Source organism: Lepidochelys kempii, chromosome 24 (assembly GCF_965140265.1).
Source record: "Lepidochelys kempii isolate rLepKem1 chromosome 24, rLepKem1.hap2, whole genome shotgun sequence".
NCBI classification, from domain to species: Eukaryota; Metazoa; Chordata; order Testudines; family Cheloniidae; genus Lepidochelys; species Lepidochelys kempii.
In genome coordinates this window covers 4517456-4542581 of record NC_133279.1, presented here as the reverse complement: position 1 = coordinate 4542581, position 25126 = coordinate 4517456, and the positions used below count along the sequence as shown (strand labels likewise).

Below are 25126 nucleotides of genomic sequence, written 5' to 3'. Positions count from 1 at the left end.
AGTCTGGTCCAATATACAGCATCCTGGGTGACCTGGCGGGGCCGGGGGAGGGGATCATTTCACCTCTTTGCATAGTGTAAGCTCTTTGGGACAGGCACTGTCTCTTGCTAAGTGTTTATACAGCACCTAGTACGAAGAGACCTTATGTTGGTTGGAGCCTTGGGGTGCAACCAATATTAAAAGCGAGCAAACTGATTTGTAGATCCAGTAGCACTATCCCTTAGCCCAGCTTTCCAGAGCCCGTCCCACGTTTCCTATGGTGTGTTTGATATTATTGGCCCAACACTTTGAACAAACTATTTTCAGACAATGGGCTTGTTTAGCAAACGACTTGCTTCAAGTTGTGTGGTGTGATTGGCCCCCTAAACCACATGGTATTGTTTCTGCTCCCTGATAGGGTGAGTGGAACTTTTAATTTCACTTATATAGGGGCCACCCTCCCTCCCCCTGCTGTCTAAGCACCTGACAGACACTAATGGGCATGACATTAAGGCCCCCTTTCCTTGTCCTATCAGTAGAAAAAGGCCTTAAAGTGGATGTAGGTATAATTAGCACTGCCTTTAATGGCCCTTTTACTCTGGCAGAGAGGTGTAAAGGGGCCTTAGTGTAAATGAGGATCAGGCCCTAGTTGTTTGCACCCTTGTCACTAAATTGATGCAGATTTTCTTAGTCTAGACAAGCCCCAAAATTGGTGAGGGGCGGGGGAGAGAGGGGAAATGATCCAGTGCAATCAACAGTTTGGGTTAGGCTGTGAGCTTCATACTGGAATCAAGTGACTTGCCCGAGGTCACCTGGGGAGGCTGTGGGGGGCCGGAAACTAAATCAGAACTCCTGGGTCCCATTCCGACGCCTTAGCCACAGGACCACCTTTTTCAGTCTTGAAACATTAGAGGAGCAAAGAGCAAGACACATTTTCCAGTGTGAATTTTAAGACTAGTAATGACTCATGCCGAGGGATGGGGCTAGGGGCCAAGAACTCCAGAATTCTAATCATGCCTCTGCCACTGAGTTGATCTAAAAGAAAAGGAGTACTTGTGGCACCTTGCTTCCCTGCCCTGTGCCTCTGTTTCCCCTCTAACATGCTGATAATCTGCCACCTCCCCATACTGAAGGGTTGTTGGGTGCTAGTGAATGTTTGTACAGTGCTTGGAAATTGTAATACACTAAGTATTATTACTTATTATTATATTATTATATAAGGGAAGAGTACATTTTTGGCTTTAAACATTTTGGGCCCGAGCATGAGCTAGTTTAAACTGATGTAGCTCCATTTAAATCAATGGGACAGATTCCTTGTGTGTATACATCACCTTAGTTCGATTGAAGTCAATGGGTTAGATCTCTAGCTGGTGTAAAGTGGCATTCATTGCAATTCAGGGCCCAGTTCCTTGTTCCTAGCCCCATGCCCTCTCAGAGCTAGGAACAAAAACCCAGGAGTTCTGACATCCAAGCCTTACCTCTAAACACTAGATCAAACCCGCCTCCCAGAAACAAGAATAGAACTCAGGAATCCTGACTCCCAGCACCCTCTTCTCTAACTACTAGGCCGCACTGCTCTTTATCTGAGATACATCACGCCGCGTTGCTCGCTGCATGTCCAAAAACACCCCACTGCCTTCTGAATTTCACCGTTGGTGCAGGGGTGCTGCTGGAACTAGGGGGGGCAAAAAGGGAAGGGGGCTGCCGCACCCCCTGGCTTGAAGTGGTTTCCATCATATATAGGGTTTACAGTTTGGTACAATGGCTTTCAGCACCCCCCCGCTATACACATTGTTCCAGCCCCTCTGCATCGGTGACTTAGTGCATGGCTGGAAGGCGCTCAGATGCTACGGTGAGGGTCGCGGCATGAGAACCGACGCAGACCAGAACTGGGCTTGCACTTGGCCACGCCTGGAGGATTTTGCTGGAGAACGACGCCCCTCGGGGGTGTGTGTGTGTGTGCAAAAAACAGAGGTGCAAGCTGGGTCTGACGGAGCGTGCTCCTGACCTCTAGTGATGAGCTGGGAAAGGGGGATGGAGTGATGGAGACCCGACAGCAGCCAAGTGGAAGCCAGGGCCCTTTAAACCCTGCACAGATCAGGCTCCTAAATCACCCACCCAGGCTGCCGCTGGTCCTCCGGGCGGAAGGATTTGCAGCAAGCCACGCTGCAGCCTAGCTTGGGAGGAGGTGGCTTGGGTGCAAGGGGGGAGGACCGGAGCTGGGTGGCTAAGCCCTCCCTCCCCAGGCCGTGCGTAGGGCTTGGCCATTGGTGGGTGGGGAGCCATCTGGCCGTCCCGGCATGCTAGGCTGCGCTGGCTGGTGGTTACGTTGTGTCTTTCCCCCAGTGGGTTGGAAGTAGTTACCTTTGTCGCCAAAAAGGAGGAAGGAAGGAATCGACACACACACACACACACACAGACAGACAGACAGACACACACACACACGCAACCAAAGGGAGGAAGTTCACTGAGACACTGAGATTGCTCCTGCTTGCCTGGGCTCGCCTCTGAAGTGTGGCGGCGGCGGTGTTGTTGTTTGTTGTTGTTTGTTGTTGCTTCTTTGAAGCCTCCTCTTCTCCCACATCACCCCGTTCCCGGGCTCCTGGCAGCGACTTTCTGGGGGGAAGGCGGCGCGGGAGCGGACGCTGGAGGGTAAGTCGAGTCCTGGGGGGAGTGGGGGTAGCCTAGGGGTGGCGGTGGACTGACCGCTCTTGGGAGTCCGGGTGGGGAGGGGCTTGGGTGGAAACCGTTTGGCAACAGCCGGGGGGGGGGGGTTAAGGTGACCAGAGAGCAAGTGTGAAATATAGAGACACTGGGGAGGGAAATAGGCGCCTGTATAAGACACAGCCCCGAATGTGGGGACTGTTCCTAGAAAAGCAGCACAGCTGGTCGGGCCTGGCCTGGGTACCACGGTGATGGGCGGCGGCGGGGGGCGGGCTGTGGTACAGGGAGCTGGATCCATCGACCGGGATCGATTCGGGCTGCGGGGCGGGAGGGTGGCGAGCGCACCCTCCAGCCGCCTCTGACATTTCAAAACAAACCTTCGCCAAAATGGTGCAGAGGTGAAGGGAGGAATACAGGCGGCGGCGAGGTGTTGCCTCCCTTGTGTCTGCCTGACAGCAGCGGCTGTTTGCAAAGGCGGGGGGGGGGGGGAGGATCAGCGCTGGGGACCGGTGAGGGGCCAAGGCGCTGACAGCTCCGCAGGGCTGCCTGAGGGAGGGGGGCTGGGAGACAGCAGCTGGGAAGCGGGGGGGGGGGGGGGGGAGAGTGTCAGATCTGTGGTGTTCACCCGTTGTTTGGGGGAAAGTGTGTGTGTGTAGCTGACAGCTGAGGTTGTTGCCGAGGGTTACGGGCGGGGGGGGGGGGGGCGACGACGACGACGACTTTGGATCCTGCCATTTAGCAGCAGTCACCAAAATGGTGTAGAGGGGAAGGAGGATCTGCCCCAGGAGGGTGAGTGGGCAGGGGGGCTGGGGGAGCAGTGGGAGTCTGGTGGGGGGCAGGGGGTGTCTGGCAGCTGCGGGGGCAGAGGTGTCTGGTGGGGGGTAGGGGGTGTCTGGCAGCTGCGGGGGCAGAGGTGTCTGGTGGGGGGCAGGGGGTGTCTGGTGAAGCGTAGGGTGGTGTCTGGTAGCTGAGGATGGGGGGCAGGGGTGCCTGGTGTCTGGGGGGGCAGAGGTGTCTGGTGGGGGGCAGGGGGTATCTGGTGGAGCATAGGGGGGTATTTGATAGCTGAGGGTGGGGGGCAGAGGTGTCTTATGTGGGGCAGGGAGGGTGTCTGGTAGTTGGGGGGCGGGAGCAGCAGTGTGGAGTAAGTATAGAGAGAGGGTCCCAGAGCTACTAAATGCCAAAGTGTGTGTCTCTGTCATGGGGAGGGACAGAGCCCTGAGCAGCTGCTCCTTCCTGGGGTGATGGGCGACAGCTAAAGCCACCAGAATGGGACAGGGGGACTGGCGCAACACCCCCACCCTGTGCTTGGGCGGGTGGGAGCAACAGGCCCCCCTTGTTTGGGGAGCTTGGAGCCATGCCTCTCTGTGTTTGGGAGGCTGGCTGGCTTAGTATATGGAGCACCGGGTGGGGTGGGGGGGAGGTATTTGATTGGCAACAGCAGCTTTTAGGAAGGGCAATGGTAAATAGAGTCCCGGGGCTTCAATGACTTGGATGGCTGCCTGTTCTGGGGACTGACAGCTGTGGTTGTTTGTTCCTCTCTGGTTGAAATGCTGCTGAAGGCTGGTCTGTGTGTGGGGGTGGAGGTTGGCGGGGGGCGAGGCATTTCTGCCATTTGACAAAAGCTAGAATAAGGTGCCATGGCGAAGAGCCAAGACACCCCCCCGAGAGGGGGTGGGGGATGTTGTGTGTGTGTGTGTGTGTGGGGGGTGCATGCCTGGGGGGTGGCAGCAGTCGCCACAGGACGGGTGTGTGCTTGTGGGTTTCTGGCACCTGGCAGCTCCAGGGGATGCTGAGGCTTGTCTCGGAGGGTGCCAGGGTTGCTGAGGGTGACAGGAGTCAGAGGCATGTCCTACGACCTGAATGGGGCAGCAGGCCAGCAGACATATCGCAGGGGGAAGTGTGTGTGTGGTGGTGGTGAGGTTGGGGTTTAAGAAGGACTCTATGTGTCAGAGGCCTGCTGAGGTGCTGTCAGATCTGGGTGTTGTTTAGCGTATGTGTTGCATCTGAGATGCTTGTTTGCCATCAGTAGATCTCTGCTTGCCCCTTTGCTTGGATGTTGTCTGTCTCTTGCACAGACACAGACATAGACATGGCTCTTTCCTTCTGCACTCTGGGTGTCTGTTCTCACCCAGTGCCAAATCCCCAAGTACCTGTCTTCACGTGTGACAGGAAGGGGGGGGTGATGGCTGGGAAGGGTCAGCCACAAGTTGGTCCATTTACTTCTCCTGCGCGCTCTTCCCCCACCCTCAACATCCACTGCCCCTGGCTCTCCCGGCTGTGCGGAGCTGACATTTCACAGGGGGCCCTTTCTCCACTCTCCCTGCCGGTTTGGTTTTGGGAAGTTAATGGGAGATGAGTGCTGGGTCTTTCGACTGTTGGCGGAACAGAACCTGGAGCTCACCTACCGAGGACTGCTCAGTTTGGAAAGTGATCGTTGAGCGCCATACCGCCCATTCGAATGCCTGATTCTCATTTACACTGAGGACCCTTTACCCGTCTCTGGCTGCGCAAAGGGGCCTGAGGCCTGGTTGAAACACAGATTTGGCAGTAGAATAACTAGGTCAGTTAGGGGTGTGATTTCTCCTCCCCCTGATATAGTTGCATCTGAAGAAATGTGGTTTTTTTTACCCATGAAAGCTTATGCCCCAATAAATCTGTTAGTCTTTAAGGTGCCACCGGACTCCTTGTTGTTTTTGTGAATACGGACTAACACGGCCGCCCCTCTGATGGTTACACCAGCACAACCAGTAGTGTGGTACAGTTAAAAAGCTACCTTTATACTGGGATACTTATTCCCCTTTAGCTATACCAGTATAAGTGCTTTTATCCTGGTATAACTGCATTCACACCAAGGGGGGTATATATCACTTTAACTACTGGTTCTCCATTGCCCTACAGCTGTAGGCTCGGGAGGGAGAGACGCGTTATCCCACAATATGCCACGAACCAGCTCCTAGAACGGCTCAAGTCAGCGAGGCGCGAAGAACCCTGCGAAACACCCCCTGAAATCCTAGTGTCAGACCCGGATCACTGCAACGTGGCTGCGGCTAGACGGGTCTGGAGGGCGCGTGGCTCTGCCGTGCGGATGCTCAGCAAGCCCCAGTTCAGTGCATCCCCTCAGGCCTTGATTCAGCAAAGCAGTTAAGTCCGTGCTTCACTGTTAGCGTGCGATATTGAAGTTAGTCAAGGGCACTCCCCTGCTTAAAGTTAAGCACGTGTTTAAGTGTTAAGTTGAACTGAAGCCTTACAAAGTGGATGTGACAAAAGGTACCATTCTGCTCTGGTAGAAATTAGCACCCACCTGGCACTGGTGTAAATAAGAACTCAAGGTGAAAAGCAGGGGAGTTTGCACCACCCTGTAGGACCTTGGGCAAAGCCTCGTCTGGACATTAAAGTCTTAGCGATAGAACACGTTTTTTGGGGGGTGGGGGAAGGGTGTGATTTTGTTTTTTACCGAAATAATTATGCCCCTCGTATGATTGAGTTATACTGAGCGAGCTTATTTTGCTTCAACTGCAGTGAGCTACCCTGATATAAGCACTTCGATGCCGCTATGGTTGCATCCACAGCGGAGGTTTTTTTTGTCGCTTTCATTGTGCTGGAATAAAATCGGAGAACTATGGAGCTGGAAGGGACCTCGAGAGGTCATCTCATCCCAGCCCCCTCTGCTGAGGCAGGACCAAGTAACCCTAGACCATCCCTGACAGACGTTTGTCCAGCGTGTTCTGAAAATCCGCCAATGATGGGGATTCCACAACCTCCTTTGGACGTCTGTTCCCCTTAGAATGAGAAAGTTTGTCCTAATATCCTAAATCTCCCTGCAAATTGGGCTGGTTTTCCTTCTTGTCGTACTCTTGGTGGACGTGGGGGAACAACTGATCACTGTCCTCTTTCTATCAACGTTTTGCTGTTATCGTGTCCCTTCTCGATCTTCCCTTCTCGACACTAAACATGCCCATTTCTTTCAAGCTTTCCTCATAGGCCATGTATAATTAAAGCAATACAGTACTACTTGTTAAGTGTTCACAGGTCCTCACTGTCCCTATGCCTCATTTTCCTCAACTATACAATGGGATAATAATAGCTCTCTGTCTCATCCTTTGATGTCCGTCTGTTTAGAGTATAAGGCTTTTGGGCCAGGGACTGTCTCTTAGTTTTATTACTGAACATTTGTATTGTGGTGGCGCCTGGAGGCCGATCAGACCTGGATCCCATTGTACTAGGTGCCGTGTAAAACATATAGCAAATGACAAGTCCCTGCTCCCAGAGAATCGAGACTTAAAGACATAACCGGTGGCTGTGATAAGCAGGGTGTCAATATGTGAGGTCGGGCAAGGTAGCAAAAATAATAGAACGTGCGCAATGCGTAGCCAGTTGGGAACAGAAATTGGCATGACTCTGTTAATGTAATCTTAAGTGTGTGTGTAACCTAGTACAGTAACAATACCTAACCCCCATCTAGCACTACTTCTTAGCAGATCTCACAGCCCAAAAGAGGTCAGTTACCATTATCCGCAAGGGAGCTGTGATCTCAGCTCGAGTGTCTGGACCTCACCATAACACTCCTCAAACTAATAGTCTGGGGAGAGAGAACGGGTCGCTGTTGAATATATGTATCTCAAGGAAATGCTGCTTTTTTAAAAAAAAAAATATTGAAACAGTTTCAGATTTTCTTTTCCTCAGTTTCAGAGGAGCAGCCCTGTTAGTCTGTATCTGCAAAAAGAACAGGTGTTCTTGTGGCACCTTAGAGACTAACAAATTAGTCTCTAAGGTGCCACAAGTCCTCCTGTTCTTTTTTCCTGAGTTGTTTCTCTCTGTTCAATTACTTTTGTGTGTGTGAAAATCGGTATTTGGACGTTGGCGTCCCTAAATTCGTGTTTGTTGTTGATGGGGTGCTAGCCTGGGATGTAGAATACCTAGGGTTTATTCTCTTGGCTTTGCTATTGACCAAGAACATCTCTGTGCATCTGTTTCCACTCCCACGCTTTGTCTGTTTTCATTGCAAGCTCTTTGGAATAATAATACCACCAAGCTCTTGTACGGTGCTTTATCAACATCAGTATCATTAGCTCCATTTTACATGTGGGGAAACTGAGGCAGAGAATGAGGACAGGGCATGTCCAAGGTCAGATGGCAACAGAGGAACCCAGGTCTCTGGAGTCCTAGCCTGGTGCTTTATCCACTAGGCCACACTGTCTTTTGCTGGGGCTTAACCTGCGTGCAGAATTTGCTCTAATCTAACTAACCCTGTTTCTAAATTAATGTATTTAAATTGGTGTGACTCCCTTGCCATAAATTGGTTTAAAAAAGTCCACAGAAGGCGATAGCAGTGACTTAGCTAAAAGCCAACCTCTGCACAAATGTCCACTGAAATAACAAAAAGTGTGAATTAAAACCAGGGCTGATGGTCATTTACACTCTGGCCCCTTTGCATCAGCCTGAAAATGAGTGTAAATTACAACATACCCAGTTAAAGGCCCTTTGCTGCTGCTGGGAAGTTGGGGTTGATGCGAGGGGTAAAGCCACTGTAGTCCCTGTAGTGTAGACAGGGCTTCAGTGTAAATGACAACCAGGCCCAGCTGACTTTAGCTAAGTGCTTGGCTAGGTGCTGGTGTAGCTTTAATCAGTGTAGTTGAACGGAAACTATTTCAGTGCAATGCATTGCCCTGCCGTTTGCACTGGTACAATTAATTTTAGCCACTGTTAGCTCCAGAATAAGAAATTCCCACGCTGGGTAGCTTGGACAAAAGGAGTGTTCTTAGCTCGAGTTAGGGCTTGTCTACATGGGGAAAGTTAATCCAAAGAAAGTAGGGCTATGTGTCCACTACAGCACGATGGCAGCACAGCTGGTTCTGTTGCATTGATCCAGCTGCATCTCCAGCTGGGGTTAGGACCTAGCTACGGTGCACACAGAGTGCAAATTTCTTCATGGCCTTAATTGTAAAGGAGACCCCCACGTCTGACTTTTGAAGCGGATTAGTTATACTGCATTAAATCCTTGTGTGAACGCTGTTATTCCGAAAGAAAGTGGCCTTCATTTGGTTCCAAAAGTGAATTAAAATAAACCAAATTAAGGACATTTAATTCTGAATGAGGGTGCTCACACAAGGGTTGAAATAATCCACTTCAAATTCACACCTCTACTTAATTCAGATTCATTTTTCTGGATGGCCCCCTGTAGACAAGCCCTTATTCGATTTAAAAACTGATTGAATTAAATCAGTGCCATTTCTGTGTGTAGAGAAAGTCCTGTTTACTTGTACAGCCCCCAGCACAATGGGGTGCTGGTCTTGGTTGGTGCACTGCCATTCAAATAAGAAATAATTAGTCCATCAGAGTTAAGATGGCACAGATCAGCCTACGGCTTCCTAAGAAATGGCATTTGATACTTTTCTCTCCCTGGCATTTCTCTCTTCTTTTTTTAAAATTACATAAACCTATCAATAAAGCGCTGTATTTTATTAAACAGCTGGTTTGAGCGGAGCTTAGGCGATGTTGGGAGACCTCTAGGCTGACCTTTTATTAGTATGTAATTTTTTATTAAAGAAGCCGTTTGCTGCGTGTGGTGCTTTTCTCTTTAAGGTGAATCTAGCCCTCGCCCGACTGTCGTCTGCCAGCAGCTCTGCCTTCGCAGATCTGTCGTTTTCAATCTTTCACTCTGGTGTCATGTGCTCCGTCCTTTTTTTCTTTGCACTTGTTTGCTTGCAGCTTTTTTTCTTTCCTCCTATTTAAAACAACAATCGTTCTCATTGAAATTAAAAAGCACTGGGGCTATAAAATAAATAAATCTTCCTGCCAAAAGTATCCAGAAATGTATTCAAACCACTTTACTCTCTGGACTGGGCAACTGACTAGTGCTTTCTAAAGCCTGGAGCAGAAGGGCTAGGTGGAGAGAGAGAGAGAGAGAGAGAGAGAGAGAGAGTGTGTGAAGAGGGGAGGGACATGTGGGGTGAATGATTCAAACTCCGACCTGCTCTATTCTAAAAATGTTTACTGGGAAAGCTTGCCCAAATTTCCACAATTCTCAGAGAGGTATTCCCATGATATTGTTCTTTCTTTGGGGGCAAGAATGGCCATTGTGTTCTCTTTATGTACAGCACCTTGCACGACAGGGCATGACTGACGCTCTTGGGTGCCCCCACAATATAATACTTGTACACAGCAGTTGGCCCACTGTACGCAGCAACAATTTCCCACAAGGCAGTGTGTCTGAAGGCGGGGGGACACTGGGATGCCTCCTCACAATGCACTATGCTTGGTGCTGACATACCAGGAGCTGCATGGACATAAAGCGCCAAGTAGTAGAGTGTGAATGCGCTTTTCCAAAATAGCTTTGTCTGTGGCACTGTGCCGGCAAAACCTTTGCCAGTGAAACTGCCTACTGTAGGCAAAGCCCATTCAGCCTGAGTTTGCAGAGAGCCTGGAACAATAGCTCTAAAGTGTCAATTGCCCCATTCATTTAAATGGGTTCTAACTCAGATGCTCAGGGTGCAATAAATGTCGACAATGGCAAGTATTTCTCAGTTCGACTAAATATGTTAGAAAGGAGAGGGAAGATCAGTTCATAATATAGCTCTTTTGAGCCATAGATCTCAAAGTGCTTTACAAAGGAGGTCAGTATCATCAGTCCCCCAAGGGAAACTGAGGCACAGAGCTGAAGTGACTCACCCAAGATCACCCAGTAGGCCAGCGGCAGGGCCAGGAATCGAACTCGGCTCTCTTGAGTCCCTATCTGCTAGGCCATGCTGCCAGTTATGAAGGATTTCCCGGAGGGGCAAGGGGAGTGAGGCACTAGCTGGTGAAGGAAGGAATACATGTGAATGTGTCAGCCATGCTCGAGCTGGGGTCGGCTACACCGCCCGAGAAGTCATCCCACTGGCTCTGAAACGTTCCCAGCTCTTACTAGCTCCTCCGCTGAAACAGCCAGGGACGCGCCGAGCGTCAGAGATGCGTGTTTAACTTACTGCTCTGTGACAAGCAGGTCATATGTTATGCCTGCAACGCGCAATTAAGTGCTGGTCTTTCTAGAGGCCGAATGTGTATGGCTCGCCGGTGGAGCTGGAATGCTGCCACGCTTTGGCTAGTATTGCTGTGTGTAAATGTCTCGGCCCCTACCTGATACATGTGCTGTGTTTGTATAGAGAGGAACTGAAGTCATAGACCTTATAATCAATGCCAAAAAACCTGCCGCTCTGTTTCTCTGCTTCTTTGTAAAGATCCAAACAACAGATACTCTTGTGACTAGGATTTTATTCTTTGTATCAAATAGATACTTACTAACATGCAGTGAAGTATCATAGGATGGTGAAACTAAAATGGAGGCCTGAATTCTTTCTCGGTGGTAGAATTAGGGGTTCTTAAACAGGGTGTGCTTCAGAGCCGCATTCACCCAATGCCCCTTTACACAGTCAGACCAGTGTCAAGAGATCTTATTGTAAATGAGAGTCTGGCCCCAGACGATTAAAATAAGAACCTTGTCTGGCAAACAGTTTACACATATGTGTAACTTTACTCATGTGAGTAATCTCAGCCAAGGTAATGGGACGACTTGCTGGAGTAAAATTGCTCATGCGCCTCAGTGTTCGCAGGAACAAGGTCTAAAGGGCTTTTTTTGGGGCACGGTGATATTTTAGGCATGATTTTAAAAACTGTGATCTGACATCTGCACTCCGGCCCCATCACAGCACAAAGCGGATTTAAAGTGAGGTGACCAAGCACTTGTCTACACTACAGTGGGTATAGTGGCATAGCTGTAGTGGATTAACTACAGTGGCATAGGCCTGTAACACAGAGGCACCCTACAAGCGACGGAAGCGTCTGCCATTGCAGGAAACATTCTGCCTTTGACCTGCGGCATCTACACATAGCTACGGTGCTCAGAGGTTTGGATTTTTCACATCCCTAAGTGTTGTAGCCATGTCAAACTAAATTCTAACTGTAGACCAGACCTGTAATTTACATCCAGAGCAGAGGAAAGGGGCCTTAGTATAAATGAGAATCAGGCCCTTTAAATCAATAGTAATTAGGGTCTTTCCAGGTACCGATCGCCTTCATCTTCCACTGAAGTCAGTTGAGGACACTCAGGGTTAGACCCTCTGTCTCAAAATGCAGGTAATTTGCAATGGGTGAATTAACCTGGGAAGTACTGAATAGTTCCCATCCAGTGCCATTTTTTTTTCTTTTTAGTTGGAGGAGGGGGAGGGTAAAACATGCCACTTTTGACTGGGGAGAAGAAGGAGACGTTTCCTAGTGGGTGGTGGTGGTTTTTCGAATGGTGCCCTGTTTGAAGCTGTTCGTAGCTTTGAAAAGTTGTCACCCCACCAGAGATGTGTTGGTGGGCAGAGTGCAGGTGAAAGAGTTAAAGATGCATGAAATTGATCACGTGGTTCTCCATGAGGCACAAATTAGTGATTTGCACAGTAATGGTCTCCTGGACATCATCCTTCCATATGGGGCAAATACTGTATAGACCAGTGACTTGTTTGTAAAGTGCACTGAGGTAAAAGGCATCATGTTATTTTAAATTTATATATCTTGGGGTGAATGCTAGCTGGGGTAGGAATAGCAGGTGTGAGTTTCCTAGTGGAAAATAAATGGGGCAATCTTACAGTCTCCTTTCTTTGTACAGCGGATGGCACCAATCAACAATATCCCATTCCAGGTGTGGTAACTGGAGCCTAAATGTAGGGGTGCATCTACATTTGAGCTGGGAGGTGTCATGTGGGCCTACCTGCGCTAGCTTGAGCTAGCATGCTAAAAATAGCCGTGTGACAGGGTGGCATTTGAACCCCCTGGGTATGTACTTGGGAGCCTAGTTTGAGCCGCCACCCATGCTGTCCTGGCCACCCGGCTATTTTTAGCACACCAGCTCTGCTGGAGCTACTGAGGGCAACTCGGCGTGAGCTGGGAATCACACCTCTCGGCTCAAATGTAAACGCACCCGATAGCTTGGTCTTGCTGTTCTTTTTAAATAGGTCAGATCCTCGGCTCATGTAAACCGGTGCCACTCCATTGACGTCTAGAGAGCTACACCCGCAGAAGGGATCTGGCTTGTACAGGATCAGCTGAAGTCATTGTTAGTGCAAAAGCAGCATCTCAAGATGGTTAATAGACCGACAAAGCCAATTACCAGCCACTAAGGCTGCTTTCTCTGGGCCTTAAAGGAGCAGTCTGCAAAGCTTGAATGCTACTGCTTCTGTCTTGCTGCCACAAAGGGTTCTAAGGTGCACCTTTATTTTATATTGAGTAAATTGATTAAATCATTTGGAACGGGTTAATAAATGATGGTATAACCGTGTGATAGACGTCGTTATTATTGACGATCTGTCTTGTGCCAGCGTCATGGACCAGAGCATCTAGGTACTATCATAATACAAAAAAATAATAAGGAACAGAATCCAGTTCTCTTAGCTTCTTGTCTTGTGCTTTTAAACTCTGGACCATGTCCCCTTTAGTCAGTGCTAGGCAATCCGGAGGCAATTACAAAGAAGGTGTGTGTCTCAGGGCGTGGGATTTGTCATGAAACCAATCTCCGCGCACCTATTGGTCAGTACGACAGAGCCCTGTAATTTACTTGTCATGGAGCTGCCGAGCAGGTAGCTTGTCCAATACAGGTCTTCATAACTCCACTGAATACATAGGTTGGTTTGTTGGTCTGCCAAGTTATTACCCTGAAGTCTAGAAAGGGAAACTACCTTTCCATGAAATGCTTGTGGGCTGATTCTTTCCTTTGGCGTCACTGGGGGTTAATCCTGATTTCACACTGGTGTTGGGGAGAAGGGAGCCAGGCCTGTCAGGGGAGCTGGTTTGGAGCTTCCCTCTGCACGCACCAGTTTTCCTGACAGTCGTGATCTCTCTAATTATAATTGAATGGGACCTCACTCTGCAGGCATCCTTCTGGCATTCCTTGAAATCAGTGGACAGTTGGCAGGACGGGCCCCTGTCTTTCAGTGTTGGGGACAGTTGTTCTCATCTTCTGCTGAATCTGAAAGTCATTGTGATTATCTGTGTTACAGCCGTGCCTCGAAATCCTGTTGTGCTAGGCTGTACAGAGCATGAGAGAGCTTACAGTTTGATTAGTCAAGGCCAACAAGGATCATTATCCCCATTTTAGGGGTGGGAAACTGAGGCACAGAGGAGCTCAGTAGTTTGCCCAGGGGAGTCTGTGGCAGAGCCAGAAATTGAACGCAGCCTCCTGGAGCCCTAGGCCAATGTCTCGACCACAAGACCAGCCCACCGTTGTGCTGTGTCTGTTGTTGTGGCAGACGTCACCAGGTGGCACCGTTACGCACAGTTTTCCACGTTCTTCTTGTGCGAGCAAGTTCTTAGTCTTGGAAGGAAAGCTTGTGTTGCTGTTGGTTTAGTTACAAGGCTCTCTGTAGAGAAAGCAGTTGCGAACAGCTGGAAGGTTTAATTTCTGCTAGAGTCTGCTCTTGGGATGGAGTTGCGGCATTGTGTTTGAGGGAGGTCTCTGGAAGATAAGTGTAAATAAAGCAAGCGACACTTAGAACATACCCAGACTTTACGCCACTAATTTCTGGGAGGCCAATATGCAAAGGCCATAGATACCTGCTACTGCCCATCAGAGGGATGATGGTCATGACGCTGATGTTGGAAAAAGGAGCATCAATATTACAGTGGTTGACATTCATATGATACTGAAAACTGCTGTTCTAGCGTGGCTTATGAGCTGTTGAAAACTAGATGCTTGAGAAATGGTAAACGCAAAGAGGAAAGCATAAGCCCCAGGTTTCAGAGGCACATAAGTACTGCATAAGGATTGTGAATTTCACCCTTTAAAGCCATGGTGGTGTGTGCAAAAGGAACATTTCTGTGGAATGTATACACAGACTCTTGCATTTGCCAGCTGCACAGCTAAGAAATATGCTGGCCAAAGACCTGAGCTTCAGATGCATGAAATCATCGTGTCATTATTAATGGTACTTATATATCCATATCCATCTATATCTATATATACTGCAGTTCACAGACCTTGATGAATAACTTACTGGAAACCCAATGCATTAAGTCATGTGTTTGCACTGAGAACTGAGTCTCTCCTACAATTCTCACGCTGCCCAGGGTCCTGGCAAAGGGGTGAAGTGCTGGGAAGTTCATCGCTTGGGCCCCCGGGTGTGGTTATCTCAGGGTGCACCAGGCACACCCTTGAGACTTGCCTCTTGCTCTTACGAAAACTCTGTTAGGGAAGCAGATTTATTTTGATGACAGGAAAGTGGACTGGGCCAGTTGGCATCAAACGGGTCCCCAAATGCTAGTGTATTGCACTGGAAAGGGGGGTTTGTTTGGTGGTTTTTTGCTTTTTGAGTAACGTTTATGCTGATGCTATTTAGTTCTGATTTTTAAAATGAAGCTGCATGCCATGCATGGGCTCAACCCCAGGCAAATTCAATGCAATGCAACTTTACTTGCAGGTGTAAATGGAGAGGAAGGATGGCCCAGTGGTTAAGGCATTGGAATGGCAGCTAGGGGACCCGTCTTCGGTTCACATCTCAGCTGTAGGCTGGATTTTCAAGGGTGGAGCGTCCACAAGTGGGGCTCCTCCCCCCGCCCCCAAACAGTCCAGCTCCTGTTTAGGCACCTAAAATAAAGGCCAGATTTTGAAAGTTTTCCAGCACCTCCCACTGTCAAACTTCTGGCCATGTTTTCAAGAGCTCCGTACCCAACGTGCTTTTGAGAATCTAGCCCCAGGTGACTTGCCAGGAGTCAAACCCAGATCTACTAAGCCTCAGTCTGATCCTTGAACCACAAACTCAACCTTCCTTGACACCCGTACAGCCATCCTTCCTACCGGCTTGCAACATGCCACATAGAAAGCTGACAGTAGTAGCTCTTTGCTACTCATTTGTTCACAAGTATCCGAAGCCCAGTCCCGAAGATGCTGCCCAGATCTCTAGCTGGGTGCTGCTAACTCTTCACCCTGCAGAACTCTGTCGCCTTGAGCTGCAGTGGGGAGAATGGGAGACGTGTATCTATAAGAGCCTCGCTTTTTAAAACAGAAGCGGACCAGATGGTCTAAGCAGGATCCTTGCTGCTTGAGCAGCCATGTCTCTCTTCCTAGGCAGCTGGTGGCTTGTATGGTTCTTGCTCCCTGCACCAACCGACTGGAAGGGGGCTGCTGCTGTCCTTTCGCGTGGGATGGTGCTTGGTGAAAAAGACGCCAAGCATTTAGCAGCATGGAAGCATGTTTCCCAGTTCTTTTCACTCAGGTGCACACGCGAGTTCCTGTTTTAACTAGACGCTGGTGCATGTCCCCCCAGCCACAAGCGGAAGGAGGCGCTTGTTATTATTTATGATTTGTATTGCATGGACCCCATTGTGCTAGGTGCTGTACAAATACAGAACAAAAAGACAGTCCTGGCCCCATGGGGCTTACAGTTTAAGCTGTTGCAGTCATTTGCACCAGTGTGAATTGAGTGTGAAAAACTGAGCTGGTAGCATTATAGGCTCACTTTGCACTGGTGGAAATGACTGTATCAGGTGCTGGGCAATCAGGGCCCTAATGTAGACAAGGTTGACACCAGCGCTGCGGGAATTGCACTGGTGCATGTTACCAGGTTGGAAGCCAGGCACCGGTGCAAAACATGTCTACACTGGGGGCTTGCCCAGAGGCAGCCGATCCCACTGTAGACAAGGCCTAGGAGGAACTGTCTTCTTCAGGGTCGTTGTTATTTTGGGTGGCTCAGACTTAAAAGGAACATTATCCTTTTTAAAACATAAGCCAAGCCTCCTACATGTTACGGTACAGCAGCTCCGATCTGGCACGTCCGACGGGTGGGAGAAAGCAGCGCACAATCAGATTGTTCTGTCTCCTCCAGCCTTCCGTGAATCCTGTTATGGGTCCCCCTCCCCCCACAACTTCTGACTCTAAGGAACCATCTCGGAGTCACTCGGCAGAGGTGGGGTGGCCCGGGAAGCGTGAGACTGGTGTGGGTCGGTCGCAACATCTGGGCTTGGTAAGCGGGCGGTTGGAGGAGCGTCGGGCGGTGACCTTTTTCTGTATACCGAAGGAGATGGACGTGCGTGAAAGCATCGGAGGTTCCCAAAGGACTTCACGGATGGGCTCCCAATCGACTGTACAAACACAGAGCAGCTTGCAGTGGTTTTGAGGATTTCAAACGTCTCCTTCCCCCTCCTCCTGGAAGCACATCTGCCCCCCCCAGAACTACTAAATCTAAACTCACTACAAACTCTTCCAGGGTGGGTTGGAGGCTGGTATGTCCTTTGTGTTGCCAACCCCAAATGTTCAAAAATCATGAGTCAGGCTCCCCCAAAATCATGCTTAAAAAATGAGATAAAAATACATTTTGGCTTCTTTTTATTTATCTTCTGGGTTTTGAGACTTTGGGCTTCATAGATTTTTTAAAGCCAGAATGGACCATTAGACTCATCTGATTGGGATGCATTGAGGTCAGGTTTGCAGCTCTGAGGGCTATTACTCGCTTTTGTTTTTTCAGGTGAAAGCTGAGATTCTCAGATTCCCAGGGCTCCAGGAGGTGGGGCTTGAGGAAAAAAATAACAGTTATACTGCAGTAAAATTTTGAGAGTTGACAATGTGTTTTGCATCCGTTCGAAAAGAACTGGAGGGCTGATTGTTTGTAATAACTGAGGTGTTAGAAGGTCTATCAGTTTGAAGAGGATTTTATTTAGGTGAGTAGTGACAGCAGGTAATACAAGAACATAGGAACAGTTGATGAAATAGAAAGAAGGCAAATTCAAAACTGATAAAGGAAATCTGTGTTAAGGCAGCACATGATTAGACTGTGGGACTCATTGCCACATGATGTCATGGAGATTAAGGCCCGGATCCTCAAGGGTATTTAGGCAACTAACTCTCACTGAAGTCAATGGGAGCTAGATGCGTAAATGCTCAGCAGATTTTAAGAAAACCTAAGGTACCCTGGTATGGGAGGAGGTATTCGGAACTCCTGGCATGGGGGAAAATTGGGAGGAGTTGCAGGGAGTCTCTGAAATAGGGCAGGGCAGGAGAGTGTCTCACAGGGAGATTGTGAGGTGGAATGCAAGGAGCCCCTGGTGACTTAGAAGTGCTATAAAACCTCATGCTTCAGGGCATAAAGCAACCTCTCACTGATCAGGGTCAGGAAGATATTTCCCTTAGGGACAGGTTATTCAATCACTGCAGGGATTCTTGCACCTTCCTCGGAAGTAGTTGGTACTGGCCGCTGTTTTGAGAGAACTAAATGGATCGCTGGTCTGATGTGTCAGTTCCTATACTCCTCCGTGTATTGCTGCGGTACTTGAAAAGGTAGGGAAGGTTGCTTTGCATATGATCTAGATCTGACACAATCCAACAAAGCAGATGTGGGGTCTTTTTGTTATGCAAATGACGGTTGGCTCAGCTTCTCTAAGACGAGTAAGTTTTCAGGCAAATGTGTCTGCTCAGGAGGCTTCTAAAAGCAACCTTACCTACGACACAACCGTTCCCCTTAGACTCCGGGGGCAGATTTTTCAGAGCTCAGCTCCCATCGAGGCCAGGAGTTGAGTACTGGGCTCCGCTGAAATCCCAGTCCCAGTTCTGAGCACTTAAAAGTCTGGTTCCAGATCGCCAGCTGGTGTAAATGGGTGTAGCTGGGGCCAGATCCCTAACTGGAGTAAATAGGCATCACTCCATTGAAGCCCGGGGAGCTGTACGGATTTATACCATCTGCGGCTCTCGTCCCAGGTGCTGCACACCAGAGCAGATGCTGCTTCTCTCGCCTCCTCTGCCAGGCTTCAGCTGTTGTGACTATCTGGGTGCGTGGGAGAGGGTGGCAATGGGCTGAGGTGGTGTGGTGCCCCATGGGCTTTCTAGCTTCCTTTGGGGCTTTGATGGAGAACTAGCTGAGGTCAAATCCAAGCAGGCGAGCTCAAGCTGGTGCAGATCAGCGCTGTCATTTGAGCCACAGCGGTGTCCAGAAAAGTTCTAAGAATAGGCAAAAAGTATGGCCCGTCTCTTTTTTTTTTTGTTCTCTAGGCACTGTATCTCTGGAACCTCTACACCAAGTGGCCCCAAATTTGCACCACTGACCCCACCCTGAGCCTGGTTGAGGTGTAGCCATTTTCAAGACAATCTGAGCATGCAGGTGGATTTCAGAGTCCTTAGAAACATTTGTTTTTCACCTGGGAGTTCTGCTCAACCTTAACTAGGGTGTGGCAATATTTTTGAAAAACCAACCTGTTTTAAATCAAGTTATTAGTGCCCGTATAGGGGTTTGCATCTGTTTAACTCAATCAGTTTAACAAAATCACCAGTCTAGTTAAACCGGTAAAACTTTGTGTGTCATCCCAGGCCCTAATGTAGATGCTTTGCCATTTAATCTTGCTCACAGCAGATGCAAATAAGGACAGAGACTGACAAAGCTGCCTGGAGAATTTTGACCCACAGCTCCCATTTATTGCAGTGTGTGTCTAAATTCTCTAGGTGGATTTGAAAGTCTCAGGCACAGTGTGGAGAATGCTCGTGACTGCAGGAGCCTTATCTACACTAGGGCTCCCATCGATACAGCTGCAAAAAGATACCCTCGTGTCAGCTGGGTCTCTTTGCATGGGACCAAATCTGCTCACCTAGGTTTGAGATTGGGAGGGGGCTGGGGTCAATGGAAGCTGAAGTCAATGGAATTCCACCCAGGAGGAGCTTGGTTCAAAGATTTAATTGGTTTTTCCTTTTCCCCTAATGGCCCTTACCCCATTTTCTAATGATCAAAGAGCCTTTATTGCCGCTTATATTACATTGGGTGCATCACTACAGCCAGACAAGAGCTGGGCCCCATTCCAGTTGTTCAGAGACAGTTGTAAGAGACAGTCCCTGCCCCAAAGAGGTTGTAATTTAAACAGACAAAGAAAGGATTATAATCAGATAGGAAGCTAAAGCACTGGGAGATTAATTGACTCACCCAGGGAGTCTGCGGGTAGGTCTGTGCTGCCATCGGGGTGTGACTGCAGCATGGATTTGCATACGCATGCTAGCTCCAATCTAGCTACCTCTCATCTGGCTAGCACGGCTAAAAAGAGGACACAGCAGCCGGGGGCTAGCAACACAAGGGCCCCAGGTGCTGCTGTGTCTTCACTGCTGCTTTGAGCCCTGCTAGCTAGCCTGGGTATCCTCTCTCCGGAGAGATTGCGGACACGCCCCGTGACAGAAGCAGAAATCGAACCCGTGTCTCCTGAACCTCAGCGCAGTGTCTGAGCTCCAGAGCTGTCCTTCATCTCTAGCGGCCGTCTGGTTTGAGCCCAGGTGTTTTTCCTCCAGCACAGTTTTGGTTCCTCTGCTAACAAATGATAGCATCAGAGTCATTTCCATGGCAACACCCTGGGATGTTAAAAAAAAAAACAACAAAAAACCCCAATCCCCCTCCCCCACTGGATTATGACTTCACTGAAGGATCAGGCAGAAGGGGAATCTGGGTCACCCTGGGAGGAAGCTTGTCCTCCCGTGTCTCTTCAGTAATTCCTAATGCTATCCGGGCAGCGCTGAATGCTGCTGGCAAGGGAGAAAACAATTGAGGTGAGAAGGATATTTAGCACATAGATTGTCCTTTTCAAGTATTAGCTCGTTTAATCTTTCCCAGTGCACTATGAGGCAGGGATTATAATGGGCTGGGTGTCTGCACGTGCATGGGTATGTAAGATTGCCCTGTGCTGGATGGAATCAGAATGGCTCAACTGTGTGTCATAGGCCCTATACTGTTAACAGCAAGTGGGGATTCTCCTTTAGCCCAACTGTCAGCTTGCAGCAGAAGGAGAGAGCTTTTAACATGAGCTTTTGTAGCAGGAAGAGGATGATGTGGCTATTCTCCACAAGAAGCGGAGTAAAGGGACCAGAACACAGCTCAGAATCAATGCCCAGGTCTCCTGGCTCCCAGCCCAGTGCCCAAATCACTGGATCATTCTGAGCCTCCGCCCTATGTTAAAAAGAGGGCCATATAGGGTATTATGGCAAACATGGAAACCATCCTTGCGATGAGAGGGGCTGACTCTCCTAGGTGGTATATGAATGAGATCTTGTTAGAGTCTCTCGGCGTAAGCCCCAGGAAAGAATATACTTAGTAAGTTAAGTATTCCCACCAGAAATCTTGGATCTTAAACAAAAGTCTTTATATTGTGAGGCGCGCAGTGTTGGCAGGAGCGGCAGAAACACTTTTTTTTTTTCCCCTCCGCAGTTTGTACATTGCAAGTTTTCTCTCATCCCCCAAAATAAACACTTATTTTTTTTCCACACCCCCGGAGCCGCTGTTGCTCGTGGCAGGTTGCCCAGACTCCATAGGAACTCAGAAACGCTGCAGCATCCAGGCCTAACTTTGCCCTGGGTTTTCAGTCCTAAGGGGATAAAATGGGAGGGCATTTTGTTTCTTTTTCCTGAAGTTTTAGAGACTTTCCCACCAGTCGAGACAAGCACATTGCTGGACCAGGGCAGCAAATTTCCTCTGTAAGTTTCCAGTCTCAGCTTCCCTAAACTTTGGCCTCTTTAAAATTCAGGTGCCTCTTGTGTGTTGATGGTTTTGAAACCAGTTGACACAGATGACAGCCTGCATCCCCTGGCTCACCGGTGTTTGTCTTGGGACAACAGGATGGGGATGTACCATGTGATGTCTTCACTCCTGCTGGATCCAAAAGCCACTTGAGACAGTTGTGTCTCCTTACCGGGCAATTTGAGTCGAGCTCAGAGGTGGTAACAGATGTGTTTCGTAGGGCTATCTCCAGATAACAAGGGACAACGTTTGATGAGATCTCCTCTTCTCTCTATTTATTAGATGGGGTGGGATCTGAGTTACCCCGGAAAGAATTTTCTGTAGTATCTGGCTGATGAATCTTGCCCATATGCTCAGGGTTTAGCTGATCGCCATATTTGGGGTCGGGAAGGAATTTTTCTCCAGCGCAGATTGGAAGAGGCCCTGGAGGTTTTTCGCCTTCCTCTGTGGCATGGGGCATGGGTCACTTGCTGGAGGATTCTCTGCTCCTTGAAGTCTTTAAACTACGATTTGAGGACTTCAATAGCATAGATATAGGTGTGAAGTTTTTTGCAGGAGTGGAGGGTGAAATTCTGTGGCCTGCATTGTGCAGGAGGTCAGACTAGATGATCATAATGGTCCCTTCTGACCTAAATATCTATGAATCTATAGGTTTCAGAGTAACAGCCGCGTTAGTCTGTATTTGCAAAAAGAAAAGGAGTACTTGTGGCACCTTAGAGACTAACCAATTTATTTGAGCATGCTATTATTTGAGCATGCTATTATTATTTATTACCTTTATTTGAGGTGCCACAAGTACTCCTTTTCTTTTTATGAATCTATAGTTCATAAAAAGCCAGAATTCTGTTTCTGGGCCTCATCTTCCCCCTCTGTAAGATTCATAGATTTTAAGGCTAGAATGGTTATTAGATCATCTAGTCCAGGGGTTCTCAAACTTGATTGCCCTGTGAACCCCTGTCTGACAATAAAGTTACTACATGACACCTAGGGAGCGGGAGGTCAGAACCCGAGCCCTGCTGCCCTGGGTGGGGGAAAAGGGGCCGCAGGCCAAGCCGAGCCGCACCAGGTGGGGGGAGAAGGGACTATAGCCCGAGCCCCATTGCCACAGGCTGGGGTGGAGCTCAGGCTTGAGCTACAGCCCTGGGTCCCAGCAAGTCTAATGCTGGCCCTGGTGACCCCATAAAAATTGGGTCCCAACTTTGGGGTCCCGACCCACAATTTGAGAACCGCTGATCTCGTCTGGCCTCCTGTATAACAGAGGCCAGAGAGTTTCCCCCAGTTTCCTCTGTATTGAGCCCAATCATGTGTTTGACTGAAACTTCTCCAGAAAGGCATCCAGAGATGGAAAATCCACCGCTTCCCTTGGTAGTTTATAAAAGTCACTTCTGAATGTAACTCGGGGCCGGAAGTAGCATGGATCACATGGGAAAAGAGTGGCACTTCCAATCACACTGTGTAGTCCATACAGTAAGACTGTTCGGGTGCCTTTACTGTGTATTTCCTGACCCTGGATGTGTTTGGATTTCTTTGCTCTTTTGCCTTAACCCTGAATTCCCTGGCTTTGCAAGGTTTATTCTGGGGATAATTGCAGCATTCTTGGGATTGATTTGTATTCTTAAATTACGGAGAAGTGTTCTCGGCCTTGCAATGTTGTTGTTGTTTTGGTCTTCGAACATAATTTAAGGGGCTGAATCTCATTTACACTAAAGGCCCTTATTATAGTGAAAAGGGACCTCAGAGTGGGGGGTAAATTACAATTCCCCTCACTTTGGGGCCACTTTACTGAGCAGTATAAAGGGGTGTTAGTGTAAACAACAACGAACTCCTTCGTCTGCAATTATCAGCTTTGCCTGCCCTGAGTGTCAAGCCAATTTTAGCCGGAACTGGGCATGAGGGATTTAAGAAAATGACCAATTATGAAGTAGGATGGCATTGTACAAAAATGCTTTTTAGCCTATATAACCTTAGGAAACCCACAAGGCACTGGATTGGTGTTACTTGTTAAAGTATAGTATTATTTAGTATTTGTATTGATAATACTTTCAAAGTGCCTTAAGCTAAACAGGAACACCACACCCTTATTCTGGAACAAGAGGGTCTACACCTGGATTTATTCAGAAGTAGTAGTTCCTGAATCATTCAATGTACAGTGTAGGTAAGAGGAGACTGAAGGCCCCTTCACACCACACTTTAAGTTAGGCGTCACTGTAATTTACTGCCACTTTGTCTCCTCTCCATGTGAAAGGGCTGTAGTGTAAATATGAATCTGGGAGAAAGTATTATTATCCCCATTTTACAGAGGGGGACATGAGGCACCAAGAAAGAAAGGTCCTGAAGCTCCCTGTTGGTTTGAATCTTGCACAGTCAACTTTGCACTCATATAATACTCTGCCATTCTGATCGGGAATTGGCGTTTCATGCTTACTGTGCACTGGTGTAGGGCAGGGTGAATTGAGCATGGAGGGCCAGACTTTCAAGGGTTCAGAGTCCACGAGTGGGGCTAGATTCTCAAAAGAGTTCGGTGCCCATTTTGGTCCTAAATAAGGGTCAGATCCAGAAAAGAGTGCAGTGTCCAGCATTCTGAGCGCTCTTGAAAACCTGGCTCCAAAAGTACATCTAGCCTGCATTGTACACCTGGGTCTGTGGGACCCGGACTTGTGGACTTGGTGTTTCCAAACCCACATTTGGGCATCCACGTTGCCTTGTAAACTTGGGTTTATAGTCGTTGGGCCCGGGTCTCACAGCCCTGCTAACGCGTCCATACTGCACAACGGAGACCTTTTGATTTGAGTCTGTGGCTTGAGTCAGAGCCCGGGCGTAGGGTGCAGTGTAGACACACCCTAAGTGACTTGCCCAAGGTCACATAAGGATCCTGTAGCAGAGCATGGAATTGAACTTTGATCTCCTGAGGGCACCCCCACCCCCAGTACATTTACCACAAACGCTAACCTTGCGATGATGCTGTGCTTCCCAAAGTCTGGGAAGTGGCGCACAGACGTAAATTACAAAGTGCTTGGCTTTGAGGTAATGCTTTGATTTTTGGATTGAAAATTAGCAAGCGGGTCAGCTGGCTAGATCTCCGCAGAGAGAAAATCCCAGGAACGTGGGGGCAAAGGCTCTCTGTTGTGGATGCAGTTGCCGGGGGGAGCTGGCTCATTTCAGGTCTTGATGCAAACTTGGAGAACACACAAGAGCTGGGACCCAAAGGGAAGATGGCGAGAGAGAGGCATAAAGCACTACCAAGGTGACCTGAGGAGAACAGGAATAAAGTAGGCTAGTCAGAACCAAGGGCACAGGGCTGAAAGGGACCTCCTGGGTGTCTGCTGTCACAAGGCTGCCCCGTCATATATTCCCATTCATAAATTGATCAAGCTCCATCTTCCAGCTATTTAGGTTGTTGTTGCCTGCTGCTGTAAAACCTCTCTGCTGGTTAGAAACCGGCTCGCTTGTTTCCCTGCTGTGTGACGGATAAAGAAAGACTGATTTTATTTTTCTTCTTCTTCTCCTTGATCTTTATTATTCTGTATTTGTATGACACTAGGGTCTAGAGGCCTTGGATGACGTCAGCTCTCCATTGTAAGGGACTGTCCGTGTCCTTAAGATCTGACGACTTAAATAGATAAAGGGTGGGTGTGTACCCCCCCCCCTTCCTTTTTACAGATGGGGAACTAAGAACCAGCGAGATTAAGCGGTTTTTCCCAAGGTCACACAGGGAAGTCTGGGGACTGGACGGAGATCTCATTGGTCCCAAGCTGAAAGAACCAGGGGTTCAAGTGGTACATTTAGGAAATGTTGGGACCTAACCCTGGACCAGAAATAGAGCCCAGTGCTGGGGAGCTCTGAAGCTCGGGGTGGGTTTCCCAAATCAGGATGACCCCTGTTGATCCAGGGTGGACTTTGTCCCCCTCTAGTGCCTGGTTACTGTATATCACCGTTATCGACATTGTGGAGGGCAAGTTGCTAGAGCCAGCTGGGGGATCCATGAGGCCCTGATC

At 48.8% G+C, this 25126-nt stretch overlaps 1 protein-coding gene across 6 annotated transcripts in view; it reads left to right on the top strand.

Moving 5' to 3' along the window:
• The first annotated feature begins 2238 nt into the window (after positions 1–2238).
• Positions 2239–25126, top strand: part of MEF2D (myocyte enhancer factor 2D) — a 176618-nt gene continuing 153730 nt past the window's right edge. For 5 of the 6 annotated variants that reach the window (XM_073323282.1, XM_073323281.1, XM_073323277.1 and 2 more), the window contains exon 1: positions 2239–2631. The gene's annotated coding sequence lies outside the window, so the exon portion shown is untranslated. Of the gene's footprint in view, positions 2632–5544; positions 5787–25126 lie in introns of all 6 variants that reach the window. The other variant, XM_073323278.1, reaches the window with a different exon arrangement.